Genomic DNA, 9,806 nt, shown 5'->3' on the forward strand with positions numbered 1-9,806 from the left:
TCTTGTAGTGAAATATTTTAACTATAATTTCATGTTCTCTTGTGTATATTCCATACCTACTTGGTTTGTGGCTCATTTTGATAATTGTTGTCTATAAGCCTTTTAAGTTTTTTTGTGCCTCATTTTGTGCAATATTGTCTTACCTTTTTTTTTTTGTAGTGAAAGATTTTAACTATCATTTCATGTTCTCTTGTGTATATTCCATAACTACTTGATTTGTGCTTATGATGGGGATTGATTACATTTGATATATTAAAGTTATTACACTCTAATTTGAATTTACATCAGCTGAAATTCAATAACAGGCAAAAACTCTGCTTTTATACAGTTTCATCCTCACTCCTTTCATTATCAATATCATACCATTACACCTTTATACATGTCTGGTCAAAAGTATAAACTAATAATTGTTTTGTATAATGCATTTTCTCTTAAGTAGAAAACAAAATGTAAAATTACAAACCAAAGTTCCAATAATACTAGTTTTGGACTAATAGTTATTTTGAAACAATTTATTAGTGTCTTTAATGTAGACAAAAGTGGAGTTACAAACCATTTTTATAACAATACTAGTTTTTTATAAATGCTCATATGTTTACCTGTCCTGAGATATTTATTTCTTCATATGACTTCAAGTTACTATCTATTCTCCTTCCATTTCACCGTCCAGGACTCCCTTAATAATTTATTGTGCAACAGCTCTAGTAGTAATTCAGGAGCAGGTTGTTCAGTTTCCATGTAGTTGAGTGGTTTTGATTGAGTTTCTTAGTCCTGAGTTCTAGTTTGATTGCACTGTGGTCTGAGAGACAGTTTGTTATAATTTTGTTCTTTTACATTTGCTGAGGAGTGCTTTACTTCCAACTATGTGGTCAGTTTTGGAATAAGTGTAATGTGGTGCTGAGAGGAATGTACATTTAATTTGGGGTGGAATGTAATGTTAATTTGGGGTGGCGAGTTCTGTAGATGTCTATTACATCCGCTTGGTGCAGAGTCGAGTTCAATTCCTGGATATCCTTGTTAACTTTCATGTCTTTTATCAAACTTGAGATGCTTTTGGCTATTGTTTTTTCAAATAACATGTTTCTCTTTCTAGTGTCCTTCTGATCCTTCCATAATGCATTTGTTGGTTTGCTTGAAGATATCCCACCAGTCTCTTAGGTGCTGTTTACTTTTTTTCAATCTTTTTTTTTCCCTCAGATGTAATAATTTCCAGTGTCTTATCTTCAAGTTCAATGATTCACTCTTCTGCTTGTCAAAATTTGCCTTTTAGGCTCTCTAGTAATTTTTTATTTCAGTTATTGTATTTTTTAGCTCCAGAACATCTTGTTGGTTTCTGTAGGTTTATATCCCTTTGTTTATATATTTTGTACATATATTCTTTTCTTGACATTATCCATGTCTTTATTTAGTTCTTTGAGTTTCTTTAAGATAGCAAGAACTTTTAGGAAAGTCTTTGTCTAGTAGGTCTGACATCTGGTCATTCTTTCTGGAGAATTTTTTTTCCTTTGAATGGGCTATACTTTGTTTTTTTGTATGCCTTGTGAGTCTGTTGTTGAAAACTGGATATTTGAAACTAATGATGTGTTAAAACTGCAGATAAAATTTTCCCTCTTTCCCAGGGGTTTCGTTTTTGTTTTTTTCTTTATTGTGTTTCATTCTTTATTAGCTTTAATGTCTTCATCTTCATGTCATGCCTGACATGTAAATTTAAGATCTTTTCACATCTTTTCCGATTCTATACCTTTCCCTGACCATGTGCAGTGACTTTCCAATTTCCCTCATACATATAGTTGCTTTTAAATATCTGAATGTCTGGCTCTAAAAGGGGAAAGACAAAATGAAGGGAGAGTACAAGGCACTGGCCCTTTAAATCCCTTAGTTGTTTTAATCAGAGGGGGAGGAACTTACAATCATGCATAGAGGGTGAGTGCAACAATAGCTGCCTACCTATGTGTCTGTACTTCTGTGATCAGAAGCAGCAGTCTGTGATCAGAGCACAAATTCCTAATACCTGTAGAACAGGTTTCTTTTTGCCCACTCTAGCTCCTGAAAACCATGTATAAACTGCTCCATAAACATGCACAGCTATCTTCAATTTGGTTGGAGGTAGAAGATAGGTAGCCACTGCTGAGCTAAAAGTTAAAATTTACTAAAATTATCTGCAATTTACTGGCAAGACATCTCCTGAAAGTTTAAAGCCTTCAATAGACTTAAAAGTTCCAAAGTATTCATACAAAACCAATCTGCCAGTGTGATTGTTGTCTAGGTGGGAAGACAGATTCCTAGTGCTTCCTACTCCATCAACCTATAAGAATCTTCTTAGTACCTATATTTTGCATTGATGCTTATAATGTCATTCCAAATAAATATCAAATGAGGCACAACACATTGTATCAATAAAAGTTTCATGGGAATGAAAATAAAAGTGGTTTGCCTTCTGACATTTTATTATAAAAATTTATAAATATGAAACATTAAAAAAATTATAGCAAACCCTCACACAGCTAGTTCATAGAGTCTATCATCAACATTTTTACAGAAGGTTCTACTCAAATACTAATTCTATAAATTAGTGCTAGGTAAACTTGTGCTAGTAACTTAACCTCCCTGAACCTAGAAAAGGGGAATAAGGATAGTACTTACTTCATGCATTGCTGTTAACAGTTACATGATATCTATGCAGAGTACTTAACCTAGTACCAGGCATAAGGTAGATATTCAGTCAGCATAAGTTATAGTAATTAGCATTTGTGGAATTAATGTATGAAAACATAATGAGGTTCCTGAAGATGCTTCTTCAAGAATTTTAATAACTTTAGTATCATTTCAGCTGCTGGATGAATGACAGTAGTGTCTTTAAGGTCTAGTACACTGAAGAGTATGAAAATAAAAATTTTTCCTTAATTAGCTGAGCCAATGTACCTACATAAGAATTGCAGCCCAGTTATTGACTGTCCTGTTTACATGCAATGAAATAGGGTCTCTGAGTCTCCTTGGAATTTTTTCATAAAAACAATAAAAAAAATGGGAGAAATGCTATACTTTCTGATTTATCAATGTATAGTGTAATTACTGGCCCTGAGTTTTAGTTGTCTGTTGGAGCAAAAAGGGAGGCAGGTGAAGGCCTAAACTCGGGTCAGACAGGAAATAGAAAAGCCCTGGAATAATCTTGCCAACACAGAGTCCTAGGCCTCTTTCTCTCCCCAGGTTCCATTACTGTCCCTGAGGAGACCGAGGGCATGTGTTTAGGTTAGGGCAAGATAGGAGTTGCTAAGTAGGTCCAGGTGGAATTCTTTAAGACAAACTGGCTTTTTTCCAGCTTCAGGTCATGCTCACATACTTTATACAGCTGCATTGCTGCTTAAAGTGCAGCTGGTGTGTTCTCCCTTGTCCAAGAATGGTTTGGACTATTCCTAAAACTTTATTATGTAAGTGGTTTTAAAAACCATCAGAAAGATGCGCCTTTTGGTAACAGAAAAAAAAAAAAGAAAAAAAAAAAAGAGAGACAAAAACAAAAGATGTTCAATATGCTAAATCAATTCCACCATGTAATTTAGAGATAGTGCACAAGTGAATGGCCCAATTCCTGCAGTTTTTTTTACGAGGAAGATTACTGTGTATCATTGATAAGTCAGGCTGCACAATTCCTAGAATGAGCACATGTGTTTATTAGAATATTGGAATCCAATTTGATGGTAACTCTGTCCTCTTATGGGTCCTGTTACATCATGATACAACTGTATGGGTTCAATATTCTTCTGGGCTTATGCTCTCATAGATCTTATCCCAATTCAAGAAATAATTAATGATAAGTGAAATTTGAATTGTGAATCTTAAGGCTCGTTCTGAAAGCTGCCACAGTTAACAAATATCAGCTTTGTCTTATTTCCTCCTATGCGATGAAGTGAAACATTAGTGGAAAAACATTGAATGTAGCGAATATGTCTAAATACTGAGCTAGGCTCCTTAAAGATGTTAATTATTATATTTAAAGTAGATTTTGAAACAACTACTTTCATCATATAGTGAGATGCCTAGTTGTATATGTATTCCCCGTGATCTATCATTAACTTAAATCATATTGTTCTGAATTATTTATAAAACTTCAAATATGAATGTCCACGGAAATTTTAAAAATTACTTGTTCTTGGTCAATTCCAAAAATCGCAGTCTCTGAAAAGTATTTAAAATTAGTGAAGGCTTTTCAGGCTACTTGAGTGCACCTGCTTGATCAGACCTTCAACAAAGTATTTTCATTGGCAAATATGTAATTTATGAATAAATAAGGAGCTTGATCCCAAGAAACTGGAATAATAAGCTCAGTGCATTAAAGTCTTTGTGCAAAGGCTTGCATGAAGTTTCTACCAAACTTTTGAAAAATTAATTTCACCAAGTCCAAGTGCTTGGGATACAAGGGGATTACTACCTACAGAGGCCTTTTCACACATTGCTACTACCGTCAGCGGTTCTTTTTTATTAGCTCTCTTGGCAGCTCAGCAGGCCCTCAGGAGAGTCCACGGTAGACTTCTTTCAGGTATGTAGGTATGTGTGTGTGTGTGTGTGTGTGTGTGTGTGTGTGTGTCTGTGTGTTGTGTACTGAGCCAGGGGATGGCTATGCATCCACCCCACCCCCACATCAAAATGTTTCCCCTTGGATGAACAATCCTGCACTGTGAGTACTCTGCAGGTGTCTCTGGGTGTCAGCTGGCCTCTGTTTATTATTCGTGTGCTGTGTACAGGGAGGCCCAGCTGGCCATCACTAACAAGTCTCTGCAAATGGGTCAAGGAAATGAAAATAAAGCCTGTACAGCAGGAACTTTTAGGGTCTGGGGTTTTGCTGGCAAATCTTGCCCAAGTTCCTCTTTAGGTGCTACTTTAAAATTGCTACTTGTTTGATTTGGACAAGACTTCACATGGAGCGGCCGTGTGAGATTTGCGAAGGGGGGCCCAGCTGGAAGCAGGTGTGCCACTTTTCATTTTCTCTTTTACCAAGAGAACACATCTTTTGCTCAGTTCTGAAGCATTTCTTTTCTTTAGAAGCTTGTTTGTATAATTTGTTTTCCCAAAATGAGGGAGGTGGGGGTTACTATTAAAGGAGTTAAGAATCATTCCCATGATTTTGAACTATTTTGTTTTTCAAACCTATTAATCAAAGTTGAATAAGAAGAAGTAAACATCTATTAAAATTTAAAACCTTTTTCTCTTTAACTTACATTTTCAGTGACCCAAGAACAAGAATGAATCTTTCTTATCAAGATTGTTCTGTGATGAATTTCTAAATTATAATGCACAGGAAGGATGGTGGTTTACTTAGTAGGATTACTCATGGTAAAGTGTATATCAAATTTAATAACAATTACAATAGTCAAGAACAATTTCTACTGAAGGAATCACTACTTTGTTGAAGTCACTTAGTGCAACTCTTTTATGATCAATTAGGTCTGTGATCATCTTGGACACTTTTCCTGATAACTACTCTAATAATATTCTGGACCCGGTTCACTGCACTTAAAAGGATCTAGTAAAATTATCAGTGGTTCAGGATTATTAGTCTGGGAATCCTTTAACCGGTGCTCAGTGCTTACACAATTTCTCTCTCAATAATGATCTGTGTTATCCCAAATCACAGCTTATTATTTAAGAAGTTTCTATGTATTATATTCTTAAAGCCAGTCATCAGCCATAAAATGTTATTCATTCATTTATTCACTCACTCAATTAGCATTAATTGAAACACTAATGTGTGCTGGGCAATATGGCAGGCAAGGAAATGCAGACACAAAGAGAATGATTCTGTCCTTCCAGCCCCTGTCTGCCCACCCACCACACTGACTTGAGCAACCATAGGGATCCTTTTAAAACACGAGTCAGACCACGTGGCTCTTCTAATTAAAACTGCTACAATCCCCTCTGAGGCCTTAAAGACTCATCTGGCTCCTCCGTCCCTCCCCACCCTTGGGTCCTACCCGTCCCCTGCCCCACTATGCTCCAGCAATACTGGCCTTAAACACACTGAGCATTCTCCCCACTCGCCTGCCCCACAAAGGGTAGTTGCATATTTCTCTATTACACCCATCTCTCCTTTACTCCTGATCTGATTCTGTTCTCAGTAATCTCTAGCTTTTGTCTCATCTCTTAAGTTTCCTAAGGAAAGAGCTTTTGTATTTCATTTTATCTCTTGTATCCTTGTGCCTGGAACAGGCTTCATATGGTAGAAATTCAATAAATATTTATTAAATGAATTAATGAATGCATAAAGACCTGACCTTTAGTCTAATTAGAAGGAGGTATGTGAATAATCATAATATCATCATGAAAGATTATAGTGTTACAGGATGTTGAAATACTTACATACCTGTCTATATTTCTTAAATGTATATCAATATACAAATCTACATGGCATTAAAGGTGTGTTCAGAAGCGAAGGAAAGCAGTATTTGTTTCAAGCTTTCTTACTGTTTATTTTGGCTGCTGTGATATAATTCTCTTATCGCTTTTCAGACTCTCTGGAGATTGAAAACAAAAACAACAACAACAACATAAGAAGGGGAAAAAAAGTCTTAGTCTTCCAAGAATATGTAGCTGCTTCTCAAGAACTTTGGCTGGGCATTTAGAATTAATCTTATGAAAATTGCTCCTGAGGCTTTGACTAGTTGCAAGAATGGAGCCCTTTTTAGAGTCTAAACTTAATATAAGACCCTAAACTTAATATAAGGCTCTAAATTTAATATAAGATCTTTTTTCAGTCTTATATTAAGGATCTCATAGTACTTACTGAGGCAAAAGTTTTTTTGGATTTTATGAATTGAGGTGTTCCTCTATAGATCTTTTCAGTTTAGGAAACTAGAAAAAAAAATTAAAATCGGTTGACATAGAGATCATTATTTTAGCCTAAGTGAATAAATCTATTGCTTCCCTACTTACTGTTTTCATGAGTTATTCAATTTATTCCTCCACATCAGTTATCATTTTCCCCCCTTTTGCTTATCTAGAAATCAAGTTAATTTTGACCACTTACCTGGCTTATTTCACTTGAAAACTTACTTATGTCTTGTAGATATGGCTAGCTCATTAGTATCATTTTTATCTGATTCCATTCTCTCAACTGTTTCCAAAACCTACCAGTTGGTTTAATTCCTCTTTCAGTCAACATTCTTAACACTCCTAACCAGAAGAGTTCCAAATACTTTTATACAAATGTTGTTCTAAAACTCTCCTGTGACTCTTTTGTAGTCCCCAGATAATCACTCTTTTTACTCTCTAAATTTGTTATTACTCTGACAGAGTATATTGTCTCTGCTTGAAGCTTTCATAAATCCTACATAGCTTCTTCTGAGGATTCATCACTTAAATGTTATCACTTCCGGCATTCTCTTGCTTCACATTAAATCAATTTCATATACAGTGACGTCCTAATTTACTTAAAGAAAATCACATCTCTCCAGTTCTCCTTACATTGCATATGCCCATCAATCCTTTTAAGTGATCATCTGTCTCATTCTGAGTTACATGTACACACTATTCAAACCCCACTTATAACACTGAGAAGTTATTTTCTTTTCCAAGATACTTTCAACTTATCTCGCTTCAATGTGCTTCAGTATATTAGGTGTTTCCGATTCTATTCACGCTTAAGTATTCTGTTTAGAAGACTCTAAAATTATTTTGAGATAAATAGTACATTTCCATGGCCTTAGATGACATTTTCATGTGACAACTCACTATTTTTAGTGTCTTATGGCAAACTGTTATAAATTCCAAATCTGTTTTGGTAGCTCTCTTTGATCTACTTTTTTTCAATTTCAGAAAATTATTATACATTCAAATTTCTTTTGGTGAGAGAGGTGAAGGGGTTTGATGACTTTTGTATGTCCTTGAAATAATGTAAAACTATCCAGTGATGCATTAAAAAGAAGAATGAATGAGTGACTAACGTAAAGAAGATTGTAAAACTTCAATAACTTCACTATTCAAGTAATTGCAAAGGCATTGTCAGATAGAGCAGCAGAGCCAAATACAATATAAGAGTCCCAAGTACATATAAAATAATTTAGTATACAAGGAGGTAGTATTTCAAAGAAAGGGTGAAAGGACAGTTTATTTAATAAAGCTATCGGAAAAAAGATGACAAACTATTTGGAACCAAACAAAACAAAATCTAAACAAAATAATTACTTTCTAAAATTGAAATAGATTAAAGATGACTAAAATATGAATCAACCTAAATGTCCATCAACGATAGACTGGATAAAAACATGTGGAATCTATACACCACGGAATACTATGCAGTTATAAAATGGAATGAGATCATGTCCTTTGCAGGGACGTGGATGGAGTTGGAAGCCATCATCTTCAGCAAACTAAGGCAGGAACAGAAAACCAAATACTGCATGGTCTCACTTATAAGTGGGAGCTGAATAATAAGAACACATGGACACATAGGGAGGAACAACCACACTCACACTGGGGCCTGTCAGAGGCAGGAGGTTGGGGAAGAGAGAGCAGCAGGAAAAATAGCTAATGGATACTGGGCTTAATACCTTGGTATTGGGATGATCTGTGCAGCAAACCACCATGGCACATGTTTACCTATGTAACAAACTTGTACATCCTGCACATGTACCTCTGAACTTAAAATAAAAGTTGAAGAAAACAAAGAAAACTACAAGAGCATTAGAAGAAAATAATGCCACAAGGAGAAACTTAAAAAGAAACACAGATACAATTAAGAGGCAAAGAGATAATTGGAAAAAAATAGTTGTTTATACTTATATACAAAAATGCTTTTGAACAAGAAATAATTATAATTGCATGCTATGTGCCAAATTTGTCCTAAATGTGAATCACTGATGATGGTACCTGCTCTCATGAAGCTTCCAGTCTAGTGGAATTAAATTTTTATTTTATTAAATATGTAGCCACATAAATGAATATCCAGTTAGAATCCGTGAAGAAAGATTACATGATGACATAAGGGACCAAGGGAAACTAATGTGTATTTTGGGGTCTAGAAGACCACATTAAGGTACTTGAATTTGTAATGTAACTTTAATATATTCATATTAATCTTGTAAAATCAATTATTTTTAATTTATTCACATGTCAATATTAATAAAACATAAAATACAAACTTTTAATAGCAAATATAGTATTATTTATCAGTTTTCATATCAATAATATACTATGTAATATATTCTTAATATATAGAGAACTCTTCAATTTAATAAAGAAAACTGTACATTTAACCTAACAGAAAGAAAATGGACGAGCAAATGAATATGCAGGTCATCATAGAAAATTCATAAATACTCAGTAAACACATGGAAAATATTCAACCTTGTTATGAAAAATGAATTTAAAACAACATATATTTTTATGACTTTAATTGGCATAATGAAAGATAACTTTCAAATACTCTCAAACACGTGTGGTCAGCAAATGAATGTAATTTTTCTGTAGGAAAATTGAGAAATCACAACCTTAAATTTCTGTGTGCCCTTTGCTCCAGGAATTCTACACAGAGAAATGTGTCTTAAGAAAACTTTCATGAATCTGCACTAACAGGTATACACAAGGATATTTTCTGCAGAAGCATTTTAATAGCTGAATTTTTCAAGCAATCAGAAGTCCATTAAGTAAATATGTAGCTCATTCTTTCATTGAAATATTGTGTAGCAGTTCAGAAGGATATGAACATACATAATGGGATTAAAACCATTCATATTTTACTAAGCTAAAATATAGATTATTATGCATTTCATTAAATGATTTTATTTTTATAATAAAATTATTATATATAGAAAATG

The sequence above is a fragment of the Rhinopithecus bieti genome, unplaced genomic scaffold (assembly GCF_001698545.2).
Source record: "Rhinopithecus bieti isolate Rb0 unplaced genomic scaffold, ASM169854v2 scaffold_23591, whole genome shotgun sequence".
NCBI classification, from domain to species: domain Eukaryota; kingdom Metazoa; phylum Chordata; class Mammalia; order Primates; family Cercopithecidae; genus Rhinopithecus; species Rhinopithecus bieti.